At 40.7% G+C, this 16079-nt stretch overlaps 1 non-coding gene across 1 annotated transcript; it reads left to right on the forward strand.

The window, feature by feature from the left end:
- Positions 1-1966: 1966 nt before the first annotated feature.
- Positions 1967-2070, forward strand: LOC117277645 (small nucleolar RNA R71). Its single transcript, XR_004507958.1, has one exon. It is a non-coding gene; the product is annotated as a small nucleolar RNA R71 (small nucleolar RNA).
- Positions 2071-16079: the final 14009 nt, after the last annotated feature.

Here is a 16079-nt window from a genome sequence, read left to right on the forward strand (position 1 = left end):
TTCTTTCTACTACAACTATTAAAACTAACACACACACACATATATATATATATATATATATATATATATATATATATATATATATATATATATATATATATGCAACATATAATTATCCCACACCCCACACTTCAAGTTGTGGCATGTCCCCATGATACACAATTAAAAGGCATAAGGTAAAGGAAACTTACCTGAATATCTAGTTGGGATCTGAGTAGAAATCGGGATCCATTTCTCGCCTTCGAACTAATGCGCACATCCATGCATACATCTTCTTATCCACCATCTTGGGGTGCACCCCACACTTATCTTTCTCACTCGCCACAGCCTTCTCTTTTGAACCCTTCACTTTTCACTCAACACTTGCAGCTGGCTTCTCCTTTTTCACCCTCGTTTCTACATTCATCTCGAAAGTTACAGTCTCCTCACCCACTCTAAGCATGAACTTTCTCTCGTGTATATCTAATATTGCTCTACCCGTTGCTAAGAATGGTTTTCCTAAGTTGAGGGGGACCTCCTTGTTCTCCTCCATATTCACCACTATAAAAGCTACAGGAAATACGAACTTATCTACCCGAACTAAGACATCTTCCACTATCCCCTCGGGTATCTGAGTCGTTTGGTCTTCCAGCTGCAAAGATATTGGCACTGACCTTATCTCTCCAATCTCCTTCTCCGATTTCCTGTAAATAGATAGAGGCATTAAATTAATTGAGGCACCAGAATCACATAAAGATTTATCAAAATTAATAGAGCCTAAAGAGCAAGGTATAGTAAAACTCCCTAGATCTCCTAACTTTTGTGGAAGTTTGTTTCGCAATATAGCACTGCAATGCTCTGTGAGATTGACCACTGAGGTCTCTTCTATCTTCATTTTCTTTGTCAGGACCTCCTTCAAGAATTTGGCATAAGCTGGCATTTGGGAGAGCACTTCTGTGAATGAAAAATTTACATTAACCTGTTTCAACATATCCAGAAATCTCTCAAATTGCTTGTCCAGCTTTTCTCTATATAACTTTTGAGGAAAAGGTAGAGCAGGAATATGCTCGTTCTCATTATATTCATCCCTTCTCGATTTTTCTTCCTTCTTCTTCTTCTTCTTCTTCTTCTCAGCTTTCATTGGGCCTTTCTTCTTCTTGTCATCATCACTTTTTAGCTGCTCCCCACTTTCTTTTGCAATTATCACATCTTTTTTGATTGGGGTGGGATCTTTCAACACTTGCCCACTTCTCAAGGTCACAGCATTCACCGTTTCTTTGGGATTCTTTTCTATGTCAGCGGAACTCTCTCAGATAATATTGTTGCAATTTGTCCCACTTGTCTCTCAAAGTTTTGAAAACAAGTGCCCAATTCTTTGATAGCTGCCCCGTGAGCGTCAAACCTCTCATATGTCTTCATAATGAAGGCCTTCATTAGATCTTCTAGACCAGGCCGATTGGACATTTGAGTTTGAAACTATTGCCTCTACTAATTTTGAAAGACTGGAGCTCTTTGTCCCTGAGGTCTAGAGTTATTTTGTTGCCACGCATTTCCAGTACCTTCGGATGAACTCCATGAAAAACCGGGGTGCCTCTGACCCATTGTATTATAATTTCCCAGAGCATTCACTTCCTCAGTTGAGGCTTGACACTCATGAGTAGAATGTCATCATACACATATATCACAAGCTGCATGAGGCTCACTTTGTATTGTAGCTAAGGTCAGCTTTCGTATTTCTTTAGCCATTGCATGAAGTTGTACCCGCACATATGTGTTAGCATCAACCTGGTAAACACATGTCGATCTTTTTCTTTCAACACTCTCAGAAGGCCAATGATTTGCATCTTCAAATAACTCATCAAGAATTGTGACTATCTCCTCTGGAGTCTTCTTCATCAAAGGGCCTCCAGCTGTATTGCTCAATGTTCTATGTGAGGCCAGTGTCAATCTATCCCAAAAGTCCTGGAGTTACATCCAGAGTTCAAATGCGTTGTGTTGACACTTTCTTACTATTTCTTTAAACCTCTCCCAAGCTTCAAACATAGTCTCAATATCTTTCTGGCATAAGTTATGGATTTCTCTTCTAAACTTGCCCGTCTTAACTGATGAGAATATTTATCAAGAAATTTTTTAGTCATCTCATCCCATGTTCGACAACGGCTCCAGTTGATGGCAGGCTATAATCTCGTATTTTAGTCGCTTATTGCACTCTAATTCGCTGAACTTTATTCATGTTTGAACTTTAATTGATGGTGTTTTGTACTTATTATATGTTTTATGCCTTGTAGGAGTGATTCCGAGCAATGTAGATGTTATGGAATGAATTCAAGCTATTTAGAGCTTTGAAGTCAGAGTAAAAGCCCAAGGGATTAAGACGGGATCGCGTTCGAGGATCGAAAACCACATCCTGAATATAAAAAAGCTAGAAATATGTTGTACTCTCAGAAATGCCCATTAGGGCGGCGCGTGGGGTGGCACAGCTGCCCATTTTCTTGTTGTTTGTCAGAAATCAACTCTCTAGATTTTTTCACTAATGCCCCGTCTGGCGTGTCGCCCCATGTGGCGCGCCTGTGCAATTGTTGCAGAGTAATTTTCCTATTTCGGCCTAGGAGAGGGTGATTTCGTTTGGGATCGACCCTATGTGGTATAAATACATGGAAAAACGTTATTTTCTTGACTTTTGACATATTGGAGACCTAAGGAGGCTAAGGAGGAGTTGGATAAGGAAAAGCACAAGGAGTTCATCTTTCAATCCTCATTCAAGACCCGAGTTTGGATCGTTTTATGTTTTCCTTTACTTTAAACATATTTATGATGAATTTCTCCATATCTATGGAGTAGTTCCCATTAGGATTTGATGGATTTGGTGTATTGATATCTGTTTGTGGATTATAACTCTAGTTTTATGTATTGAAGAGTTTTTGAATGATTTAATTATTGCATCTATATTCACTAGTTCATGTAATAGAGATAGGCATAACTTGTGATATCTTTGCATTATATTGTTGGTTGAGTTCATTAATTCTTCTTAGTAATCGAAAGAGGCTAGTTGAATGATTGATTAAACCTAGTTAGGAGGATTATCGAGAGAGGTTCTCTTAAATACCAATCCACTACGCATTCTTGCATATCTTCACGTGCTTAAATTGGTTCATCCTGTGAGGTTAAAACTTAACCGAGAGAGGAGTTTTTGTTGAACGTTTGAACTAATAATTGAGTGAATTTGAGAGACTCACTTGAACATTAGTAGTGAATTATCTAGAGTTTGAGCCCAAACAATTATCTTGAACCTATCCTATCAACCTCTATTTTCTCCCATTCATAACTTCCTTGCTTACCTTTATTGTGATAGTCATTAGTCAATAGATTTAGATTCTTAGTTAATTTTAGTTATTAATCATATAAATCTCAATTGTTGATTATCCTGGATAGCAATCAAGCTATAAACTACGAAAATACTGTTTAACTCCAATCCCTATGGATTCGTTATTATACTATACTAAATTTGACTAGCGAGCATAATTTAAGTGTGTGTTTTGCGCTCATCATTTTTTTGTACCGTTGGCAGGGATTGGCAATCAATAGTGTTTGAAATAGTTTGTAGTTATAATTCAGGAATTTTTCTTTTTATTTTATTTTATTTTTTCCTATTTACGGTTGGTGTTCTTTGATTGTGCGCAAGTTACAGGTTCAGAGTGGTGCATGACTTGAACTTCTACGAAAGAAGTGCTACATACGAGCCAGAAATTGAAAAACAACTGCGACAACTGAAGAAGGAAAGAAATCTCACCGAGACATCAGAAAAGGTTTGGCAATCATCAACCAAAGAACTTATGGTTTGGAAACGGTGAAGATAATGTGGATTTGGCTGTGAGAGAAGCAGTGCAACGAAAAGAACGAGCTGCAAGGGATGCTGAGGAAGCAGCTATTAGAGATGCGCAGAACATCTATGAAGAAGAGAGGGGTATCAGACTTAATCAACATCAACCCTTGCATGAGAGACCACTTGGTGATTATGCTAGACCGGTCTACAATCAAGGTTTATCAAGTGTTAGACCACCTCCAAATGCAGCAAACAATTTCGAGTTGAATCAAGGGTTGCTCCAAACCCTTCAAAATTGTTGTGTCATCAGAGGGACGATGAACAAAGATCCAAACACATATCTAATGGACTTCGAGGTGATTATGAACACCTTTCGATACAATGGTGTGTCACAGGATACAATTTACTTAAGGGCATTCCCCTTCACACTCAAAGATGATGCAAAGCAGTGGCTTCGAAGCTTACCTAATGGATCGATTCGAATAAGGGATGAGATGACTAGAAAATTTCTTGATAAATATTTCTCATAAGCTAAGACGGGCAAGTTTAGAAGAGAAATCCATAAATTCTTCCTGAAAGATACTGAGATTGTGTTTGAAGCTTAGGAGTGGTTTAAGGAAATAGTCATAAAGTGTCAACACATCGAAATTGAACTCTGGATGCAACTGCAGGACTTTTGGGATGGATTGACACCGGCCTCACGTAGAACATTGAGCAATGCAGCTGGAGGCCCTTTGATGAAGAAGAACCCATAGGAGATAGTCACAATTTTTGATGAGTTATCTGAAGATGCAAATCCATGGCCTTCTGAGAGTGCTGAAAGAAGAAGATTGACAGGTGTTCACCAGGTTGATGCTAGCACATCGATTCAGGTACAACTTGACACTATGGCTATAGAAATACGGAAGCAGACCTTAGATACAATACAAAGTGAGCCTCATGCAGCTTGTGATATATGTGGAAGAGGAGATCCTAGTCATGAGTGTCAAGTCTCAACTGAGAAAGTGAATATTGTGGGAAATTATAATGCAATGGGTCAGAGTCACACCGGTTTTTCATGGAGTTCACTTGGAGGGACTGCAAATGCGTGGAAACAAAATAACTCTACACCTTAGGGAAAAAGAGCTCCAGTCTTCCAAAATTAGCAAAGGCAGCAGTTTCAGCCTCAACAGTCCAATCAGCCTGGTCTAGAAGATCTAATGAAGGCCTTCATTATCAAGACAGATGAGAGGTTGGATGCTCACGGGGCAGCTTCAAAAGAATTGGGCATTGGTTTTCGAAACATTGAGAGACAAATGGGACAGATTGCAACAATATTATCTGAGAGAGTCTCAGTTAATTTGCCCGCTGATATTGAAAAGAATCCCAAAGAAACGGTGAATGTTATGACCTTGAGAAGTGGGCAAGTGTTGAAAGATCCCACCCCAATCCAAAAAGATGTGATAATTGCAAAAGAAAGTGAGGAGCAACTGAAAAGTAATGATGACAAGAAGAATAAAGGCCGAATGAAAACTGAGAAGAAGAAGAAGAATAAGAAGGAAATAAATCGAGAAGGGATGAATTTACTGAGAGCGAGCATATGCCTTCTCTACCTTTTCCTGAAAATCTATATAAAGAAAAGCTGGACAAGCAAATGGAGAGATTTCTGGATATGCTGAAACAGGTTAATGTAAATTTTCCATTCACGGAAGTGCTCTCCCAAATGCTAGCTTATGCCAATTTCTTGAAGGAGGTCCTGACAAAGAAAATGAAGATAGAAGAGACCTCAGTGGTCAATCTCACAGAGCATTGCAGTGCTATATTGCGAAACAAACTTCCACAAAAGTTAGGAGATCTAGGGAGTTTTACTATACCTTGCTTTTTAGGCTCTATTAATTTTGATAAATCTTTATGTGATTCTAGTGCCTCAATTAATTTAATGCCTCTATCTATTTACAGGAAATCGGAGAAGGAGATTGGAGAGATAAGGTCAGTGCCAATATCTTTGCAGCTGGAAGACCAAACGACTCAGATACCCGAGGGGATAGTGGAAGATGTCTTAGTTCGGGTAGATAAGATCGTATTTCCTGTAGATTTTATAGTGGTGAATATGGAGGAGAACAAGGAGGTCCCCCTCAACTTAGGAAAACCATTCTTAGCAACGGGTAGAGCAATAATAGATATACACGAGAGAAAGTTCATGCTTAGAGTGGGTGAGGAGATTGTAACTTTCGAGATGAATGTAGAAACGAGGGTGAAAAAGGAGAAGCCAACTGCAAGTGTTGAGTGGAAAGTGAAGGGCTCAAAAGAGAAGGTTGTGGCGAGTGTGAAATATAAGTGTGGGGTGCACCCCAAAAAGGCGGAGAAGAAGTTGTCTGCATGGATGTGTGCATTAGTTCGAAGGCGGGGAATGGATCTTGACTTCAACTAGATGTTCAGGCAAGTTTCCTTTACCTTATGTTTTTAAATTGTATTATGGGGACATGCCACAACTTAAAGTGTGAGGTGGGGGATAATTGTATGTTGTTTGTATATATGTTAGTTTTGTTAGTTGTAGTTGTTGGAAAATTGAAAAAAACATAAAAATTAAAATTTTCGATTTTTCCCGACGATGGATATCATTCGACGGGTTTCTTGAGGGATTAAAGTCGAAAGAAAAAGACAAAAGAATTTTCTTTTGGTAGGTAGTGTAATAATTACCCCTTGGTTTTTCTTTGTATCGCGGTTCTTTTCCAAGTGTTTTATTTGAACTGGGTGTAGTTAGTTTTTATTTTTTTAGGAGTAGGAAACCTTGTGCTATGATTTGAATTGAAAGCAGTATCTCTTAATTGTATTATGCCTTGAGGATAGTAAGTGCTTTAGCTGGGGCACATAGCCTCCGTTTTTTACTCTCGTATAAGTACCTTAAGTTGTATGATCTTAACTTTGCTTAACTGTTATGACTAGAGTGTCTTGATGATTCTGATCTTGAGTTAGTTATGTGCCATCTGTATGAGAGGTTTTATGTATTCTGTGCATTGCATTTGATGTCTAGAACTTTCCCCGTGTGTTTGGAAAGCGAAATAGTAGTTTTGTTCAGTCTTGGAAGTAATATAGGCATTTCTCCATTGAGCCAGTTATATGCTTTTACCCACCGAATTGTTATATATCTTAGTTAACCCCGTTGAGCTTGTAAGCCTGTTTCTTTCGCAACCGCATTACAAACCTTATCCATTTGTTTGAATTGACCATCTATTTGAACTTTTACCTCTCGGGAGCACTTGAATTTGTTATGACCTTCGCAAAAGTTGAAGTGTGGGGTGATTGGATTGGCTTTTGAATGGAACTAATGAAATAAGGATAAAGGTACACTATTTTGAAAAGAAAAAGTAAGAGCCACTTGAATTGAAAAGAAAAAGAGAAAATAATTAAGTGTCTTGTTGTGCAAAATATTCTTTGATAGTGGTGACTCTTGATGTGATTGTGCTTAAAGAAGTAGGGAGTTAATGTATATTGATGTGAAGGTGGAGTTTTGGTTTGACATAAGTGTGGGGTTTTGAATAATGAAATGTATGTATTAAAGTGCTTAGGGAGGTATAGTCAATCTTATATCTAAATGTATCCTACCCGTCCCATAACCTACATTACAACCAGTTAGATTCCTACTTGATCCTTGACTGAATGAGCTCAATTAGTAGAGTAGTACACTACCGGCAAGCCTATGGTGCATCTTTTGTGGCATATGAATGTTGTTTCTGAGAGTGAGCGAATTCTTTCTATCTTGAGTTCCTAATTGTTCTTAAATTTTATTGTGTGTGGAAATACTCTCTATTGTTGTGTGAGGGCACTTGATTTATGAAGGAAAAGTAATGTCGTTGACCTCCGTGTTAGAGTAAGTGAGCGGGTTATAAATATTGTATGGTACTTTTGAGTCAAATCTTGAGGCTGGGATGTTACGGTATTGTTCTTAATCTGTTTTAATATTCTTGGCATGATGAGTTATGAGAGTTGTTTAAAAAAACTCGTGCCTATATGAAGGGTAGTTTAATTGCTCGAGGACGAGCAACGGTTTAAGTATGGGGTGTTGATGGTAGGCTATAATTTCGTATTTTAGTCGCTTATTGCACTCTAATTCACTGCACTTTATTCATGTTTGAGCTTTAATTGGTGGTGTTTTGTACTTATTGTGTGTTTTATGGCTTGTAGGAGTGATTCCGAGCTATGTAGATATTACGGGATGAATTTGAGCTATTTGGAGCTTTAAGTCTGAGGAAAAGCCCAAGGTATTAAGCCGGGATCGCGTTTGGGGATCGATAACCACAACTGGATATCAAAAGGCGAGGAAAATTTCGTACTCTAAGAAAAGCCAATTTCCGCGGCGCATCGGGGGCCACAACTGCCCATTTTCCTGCTGTCTGTCAGAAATCAACTCTCTGGATTTCCCCCACTAATTCTCCGCATGGCGCGTCGCCCCATGTGGCACGCCTTTGCAAATTCTACATAGTAATTTTCCTATTTCGGCTAGAAGAAGGTGATTTCGTCTGGGCCTGACCCTACTTGGTATAAATACATGGGAAAATATTATTTTCTGGACTTTTGACATATTGGAGACCTAAGGAGGCTAAGGAGGAGTTGTAGAAGCAAAAGCACAAGGAGTTCATCATTCAATCCTCACTCAAGACACGAGTTTGGATCGTTTTATGTTTTCCTTTACTTTAAACATATTTGTGATGAATTGCTCCATATCTATGGAGTAGTTCCCATTAGGTTTTGATGGATTTGGTGTATTGATATTTGTTTGTGGATTATAACTCTAGTTTTATGTATTGATGCATTTTTGATGATTTAATTGTTGCATCTATATTCACTAGTTCATGTAATCGAGAGAGGCATAACATGTGATATCCTTGCATTATATTGTTGGTTGAGTTCATTAATTCTTCTTAGTAATCGAAAGAGGCTAGTTGAATTATTGATTTAACCTAGTTAGGAGGATAATCGAGAGAGGTTCTCCTAAAGACCAATCCACTACACATTCTTGCATATCTTCACGTGCTTAAATTGGTTCATCTTATGAGGTTAAAACTTAATTGAAAGAGGAGTTTTTGCTGAACGTTTGAACTAATAATTGAGTGAATTCGAGAGACTCACTTCAACATTAGGAGTGCATTATCTAGAGTTTATAGCCATACAATTATCTTGCACCTATCCTATCAACCCTTATTTTCTCCCATTCATAACTCCCTTGCTTACCTTTTTTGCGATAGTCATTAGTCACTAGATTTAGATTCTTAGTTAATATTAGTTATTAATCATATAAATCTGAATTGTTGATTCTCCTAGATAACAATCAAGTTAGAAACTATGAAAATATTGTTTAACTCCAATCCATGTGGATACGATATTATACTATACTATTTTTGTCTAGCGAATATAATTTAAGTGTGTGTTTTGCGCTCGTCATATTTTGGCACCGTTGCCGGGGATTGGCAATCAATAGTGTTTGAAATAATTTCTAGTGTTAATTCTAGAATTTTTCTTTTTATTTTATTTTATTTTTTTCTTTTTACGGTTGGTGTTCTTTGACTGTACGCAGGTTACAGGTTCAGAGTAGTACATGACTAGAACTTCTGCGAAGGAAGTGCTACCATACGAGCCAGAAATTGAAAAACAACTGCGACAGCTGAAGAAGGAAAGAAATCTCACCGAGATATCAGAAAAGGTTGGGCAATCCTCAACCAAAGAATTTATGGCTGGTAACGGTGAAGATAATAGCGATTGGGCTGCGAGAGAAGTAGCCCAACGAAGAGAACGAGCTGCACGGGATGCTGAGGAAGTAGTTATTAGAGATGAGCAGAACATCTATGAAGAAGAGAGGGGTCTCAGACTTAATCAACACCAACCCTTGTCTGGGACACCACTTGGAGTTTATGCTAGACCGGTCTACAATCAAGGTTTATCAAGTGTTAGACCACCTCCAATTGCAGCAAACAATTTCGAGTTGTAGCAACGGTTGCTCCAAACCCTTCAAAATTGTTGTGTCTTCAGAGGGAAGATGAACGAAGATCCAAACATATATCGAATGAACTTCGAGGAGATTATGAACACCTTTCAATACAATGGTGTGTCACAAGATGCATTTTACTTAAGGGCATTCCCCTTCACACTCAAAGATGATGCAAAGCAGTGGCTTCGAAGCATACCTAGTGGATCGATTCGAACATGGGATGAGATGACTAGAAAATTTCTTGATAAATATGTAACGACCTGACCGGTCAATTTTTTATTTTTAGATTCCTGTTCCCCTCAATAAGACTCTCTGTATGTTCTTTTACTATTTTATGACCTGCGGGGACGGTTGATTCGGGTTTTGAAGGGTTCGGGTTGAAATCGGAACACTTGGTTCCTTAGTTTGGCTTTTAAAAGACTAAGTTTGACTTTGGTCAATATTTTGAGTAAATGACCTCAGAACCGAGATTTGACAGTTCAAATAGGTTCGTATGATGATTTTGGACTTGGACTTGGTTTGGGGAGCGATTCTTAGTTTTGGTATTATTTTTCGTGTTCCGAGGGTTCGATCAAGTCCGTCTCATGTTTACGAACTTATTGGTATGTTTGGACGAGGCCTCGGGGGCCTCGAGTGCAATCCGGACGATGCACTGATTGAATTAGGATAAAAGGGTTGCTGGTGCACCAGTTCTGGTGTTCCCGCACCTGCGAGCTTTTGGCCGCAGATGTGGGATTTTGGCCGCAGAAGTGGCTTTGGTATAACTGGCCAGTGGTCCGCAGAAGTGGCTTTGGTATAACTGGCCAGTGGTCTGCAGAAGTAGAGAAGCACGCACAGAAGCATCCTTGCTTCTGCGATGGATCGCCCACATGTGCGAAGGGGCCGCAAATGCGCTTCACCGTCAGCAGAAGCGGGGTCCCATCTGCAAAAGAAGCCAGCGCTGGGCCTGAGGAATTCCGTAGAAGCGGACCAAGTTCCGCAAAAAGGGGTACTGTAGATGCCGCCAAGGGACCGCAGATGCGAAAGTCTTCCTGGGCAGAACTTCATTTAGGTCGGGACTCAAACATTTTAGGCTCATTTATTGCATTCCTTGGGCGATTTTTGGAGCTCTTAGAGAGGGGTTTTCACTAGCTATTTGAGATAAGTAATTTCTATCTAATGTAAGTTAAATACATAGATTATGGGTAGATTTTAACATGTAAATTTGTGAAAATTTTTGGGTTTAGATGAAACCTAGGTTTTTATAAAAATGGAATTTAACCATAAAAATGATTATGGAATGGGATGAAAATTATATATTTGAGTTCGTAAGGTTATGGGTAACGATTTTCTTCGAAAATTTCCGGAATTCGGGAATGTGGGCCCGAGAGTGAATTTTAGTAATCTTCCAATTTGGGTTGGGTAATTACTCAATTAGTTAAATTATGAACTTTTGAACATGTATTTATTAAATTATACAACATTTGACTAGTTTTGGGTCGTTTGGCTTCGAGTTGAGGATTTAAAGCATATTTGTCGATCGGAAGTGAGCTTGAGAACGAGGTAAGTCTCTTGCCTAACCTTGTAAGAGGGAATTCATCCCCTTAGGTATATTTGTTGTGAATTACTTGTATGGGGAGCTACGTACGCACTAGGTGATGAGAGTCCATGCGTAGCTAAATTCCATGTGGTGTCCAGGTAATCTTAGATTTACATCATACTTTGTTTGCACTGTTATGTTGATTATGCATATTAATTATTTTAAATAGGGTTGAGATTAAGGATTTTTAGATTTAAAGTCTCCAATTTAGACTTCTCTTGTTTGGGAAGAATTAAAGAATTTTATAATAACTCTGAGAAATTTATGTTCACTCGTTTCGCAAGAATTTCTGCGATCGAGGTAAATTTCCTCTACTCTCATGGGAGCGGGCCGTTTTCCTCAGCAGGTTAATAGATGCATCTATGGTTTGTGTAATTCGACCCTCGGTAGTGCACATGGTATATTTTCTGGATCGGACGGTATGAGCTCGGCATAAATCGTGCGTGATAATACCCGGAGCCCAATTATATTCGATATTATTTTATGGCTTGAGCGGTTATAATTACTTAATGACATAAATCGATTTGGAATTTATTATTATTGGAAGAAAGAATTGTTATTCATTGTTTGTTACTAAGTTGTATTTATTATTTATATGATCTATGCTTATTTAGAACATAAGTATTTTACTATTGGCCCATACTAATAAGTATTGTTATTCATATAGTCGACCTCGCATCACTACTTTTTCGAGGTTAGACTGGATACTTACTAGGTACATGTTGTTTATGTACTCACGCTACACTTTTGTACTAATCGTGCAGGTTCTGAGGCAGGTGCATCTAGTGGTTATCCCGGCGCACACCCCTGATACTTCGAGACTTCGTGGTGAGCTGCTTTCCGAGTCCATCCTGCAGCACTTGGAGTTTCTCTTTTGCTTTTATTTTTTGTCTATTCTATTCGGACAATAGTTTAGTATTTTGTATATTCTACTAGTAGCTCATACACTTTTGACACCGGGTCTTGGAAAATTTGCTAGTAGACACTTGATGATTTTTGAATAATTATTTCACCACACTTGTTCTTATAATTATTTACACTTTATTTTATTAAATTTCTCACCTCTTACTTATTTAACAATTAAGAGTCAACTATTTCTAAAATGTTAAAAGAATTAGATGCATGGCTAGTTCACTGTTGGCTTGCCTAGCGGCGACGTTGGGTGCCATCACGGCATGTAGGGAAATTAAGTCGTGACAACATGGTATCAGAGCACTAGGTTCACGTAGGTCTCACAAGTTATGAGAAGGCCTAATAGAGTCTTGCGGATCTGTGCGGTGACGTCTGTACTTATCTTCGAAAGGCTATATGGTGTTAGGAAACTACTCTTTTCTTCATCTCCTATCATGCAGATGATGTTGTGCTAAGTATCATTTTCTTATTCTCTCACATATGGTGAGAACGCGTGTGGCAGATGTATCCGATCATGGAGGATCTGCTCCCCCTGTTGCTAGAGGCCGAGGCAGAGGCCGGGGGAGGGCTCCATGTCGTGGTAGAGGACGAAGGCATCCTAGAGTTGTTCCAGTCATGCCACCAGTGGATCCCAAAGAGGATCCTATTATTGAGGAGAAGGGTGAGGTACCTGCAGCAGAGCCAGTCCCGATGGATTTCATGTCCGCACCGGGATTCTAGGAGGTCATGGGTCGTATGCTGTGGTTCATGGATTCTATGACTCAGGCTGGTTTATTTCCAATAGACCCAGCTACATCTCAGGCGGGAGGGGAGCACATACCCCTACCGCTCAGGCTCCAGGGTATGCACCCGACGTGTATCAGACCCTGGGCGCACTACCTGTGGGAGGAGCTCAGCCAGTTGCAGCAGCTATACCTGAGCACATACCAGCGGCGGCTGGCGATCTGTAGAGGCTATTGGACAGATGGACCATGCTACATCCTTCTGTCTTTGGAGGTGAGCGACATGAGGACCCCCCCTCCCCAAGACTTTATTGATCGGTGCAGGGACAGACTGCACAACATGAGGATATTGGAGTCCTACGGGGTGGATTTTACCACCTTTCAGCTGGAGGGCAGGGCCCGTAGATGGTGGAAGTCTTATCTTCTCGGCAGACCAGCAGGTTCTCCTCTCATGACCTGGGACCAACTCACACACATCTTCTTGGATAGATATATTCCACCCTCTCAAGGGAAGAGTTGCGATTACAGTTCGAGCAGTTCCTACAGGGCCAGATGTTGGTGACCGACTGTGAGCTGAGATTCTCTGAGTTTTCTCGCCATGCACTTATGTTACTTCCAACCGAAGCAGATAGAGTGTGGAGGTTTGTTGCAGGTTTGCACTCTGGTAGCCAGGCCACTATGGCCCGAGAGGTTGAGATGGGGACTTCTTAGAGTTATTTATGGAGATAACTCGGAGGATCAAGGGTGTCCGTCAGCGGAGTCGAGAGCAAGTGACGAGGGATAAGCGGTTTCGATATTTTGGAGAGTTTAGTGGTGCCCCGGCTGGGGGTAGGGGTCAGTCTAGCAGGCCAACATATCTAGCATCGCCGCCTCCTCAGGGTGCTCCAGTGCGGCCCTACTTCAGTGTCATGCCAGAGAGTTCCTACCGGCCACCAGCTATTCAGGGTTCCTCCAGTGGGTATTCAGGTCGTCAGGGTCAGACTCCAGGTCAGCATTCCTCCATTCCGAGGGGTTATTATGAGTGCGGGGATCCTGGCCACATGAAGAGGTTTTGTCCCAAACTTTGGGGCAAGGCAGTATAGCACTGTCATCAGCCTATGATTACAGTACCAGTTGTCCGGCCGCCCAGAGGCAGAGGACGGGTGGGTAGAGGACGTCCTAGGGGTGGAGGTCAGACAGGCGGAGGCCAGTCAGGTGGAGCTCCAGCTAGATTCTATGCTTTTCCAGCCAAATCAGATGTAGTGGCCTCAGATGCTGTGATGACAAGTATTATTTTTGTCTGCAGTAGGGATGCTTCAGTACTATTTAAACCAAGGTCAACGTATTGGTATGTTTCATCTCTGTTGCTCATTTTCTACGTATTACTCATGAGTCCTTGGGTACTCCTATTTATGTGTCCACTCTAGTGGGCGATTCTGTTATTGTGGATCGGATCTACCGGTACTGCATTATTACTTTCTGTGGTTATGAGACCCGAGCAGATCTTCTGTTTCTTGATATGACTAACTTTGAGGTCATCCTGGGCATGGATTGGTTATCCCCATATCACGCCATCCTTGATTGCCATGCTAAGACTGTTACCTTGGCTATGCCATAGCTTCATAGATTGGAGTGGAAAGGTTCGTTTGTCAGCGCATCTATCCGGGTTATCTCTTTTCTGAAGGCTCGACACATGATCGAGAAGGATTGTTTGGATTATCTAGCATATGTTTGGGATACTACTATAGAGACTCTGGCGATTGATTCAGTGCCCGTCGTTCGGGAGTTCTCCAATGTGTTTCCTTCTGATCTTCCAGGCATGCCACCAGATCGTGATATTGATTTCTGTATTTATTTGGCTCTAGGCACCCAACCTATCTCTATTCCACCATACCGCATGGCTCCGAGAGAGTTAAAAAAATTGAAAGAAGAGCTCGAGGAGTTGCTAGCAAAAGGGTTCGTCAGACCAAGTGTATCACCTTGGGGTGCACCAGTGTTATTTGTGAAGAAGAAAGTCAGGACCATGCGGATGTGTATTGATTACCACCAGTTGAACAAAGTTACTATTAATAACAAGTACCCATTGACGCGTATTGATAGCTTGTTTGACTAGTTGCATTATACCAGGGTGTTCTCTAAGATCGACTTGAGATCGGGGTACCATCAGTTTAAGATTCAGGATTTGGATGTTCCGAAGACTGCTTTCCGGACTAGATATGGCCATTATGAGTTTCTAGTGATATCATTTGGCTTGACTAACGCCCCGGCGGCATTTATGGATTTGATGAACCGGGTGTTCAGGCCATATATTGATTTGTTTGTCATTGTCTTCATTGATGGCATTTTGATCTACTCGCGTAGCATGGAGGAGCACGAGCAGCATCTGAGAGTGGTGCTTCAGGCCTTGCGGGAAAAGAAGATATATGCTAAGTTCTCCAAGTGTGAGTTCTGGTTAGAATCTGTGGCATTCTTGGGACATATTGTATCAAGAGAGGGTATTACGGTAGATCCCAAGAAGATCGAGGCAGTTCAGAGTTGGCCTTATCCTACCACAGCGACCGAGATCAGGTGCTTCTTGGGGTTAGCAGGTTATTATCATCGGTTTGTGGATGGCTTCTTATCTATTGCGGCACCTCTGACTAGATAGACTCAGAAGGGTGCTTCATTCCGATGGTCCGATGATTATGAGGCGAGCTTCTAGAAGCTCAAGATCGCATTGACTTCAGTACCAGTGTTAGTGTTGCCTTCCAGTTCAGGGATATATACTGTGTATTACGACGCTTTACGCGTTGGCCTGGGTTGTGTATTGATACAGGATGGGCGAGTTATTGCATATACTTTACGTCAGCTGAAGCCCCACGAGAAGAGTTACCCTGTACACGATTTGGAGCTGGTCATGATTGTTCATGCTCTCAAGATACGGAGGCACTATCTTTATGGGGTGTCCTGTGAGGTTTACACCGATCATTATAGCTTACAGCATTTATTCAAACAGAGGGATCTCAATTTGCGATAGCACAGGTGGATTGAGTTACTAAAGGATTACGATATTACCATCCTTTATCATCCGGGCAAGGCTAATGTAGTTGTGGATGCCTTGAGCAGAAAGGCGGAGAGTAT

The sequence above is a fragment of the Nicotiana tomentosiformis genome, chromosome 6 (genome assembly GCF_000390325.3).
Source record: "Nicotiana tomentosiformis chromosome 6, ASM39032v3, whole genome shotgun sequence".
Taxonomy (NCBI): domain Eukaryota; kingdom Viridiplantae; phylum Streptophyta; class Magnoliopsida; order Solanales; family Solanaceae; genus Nicotiana; species Nicotiana tomentosiformis.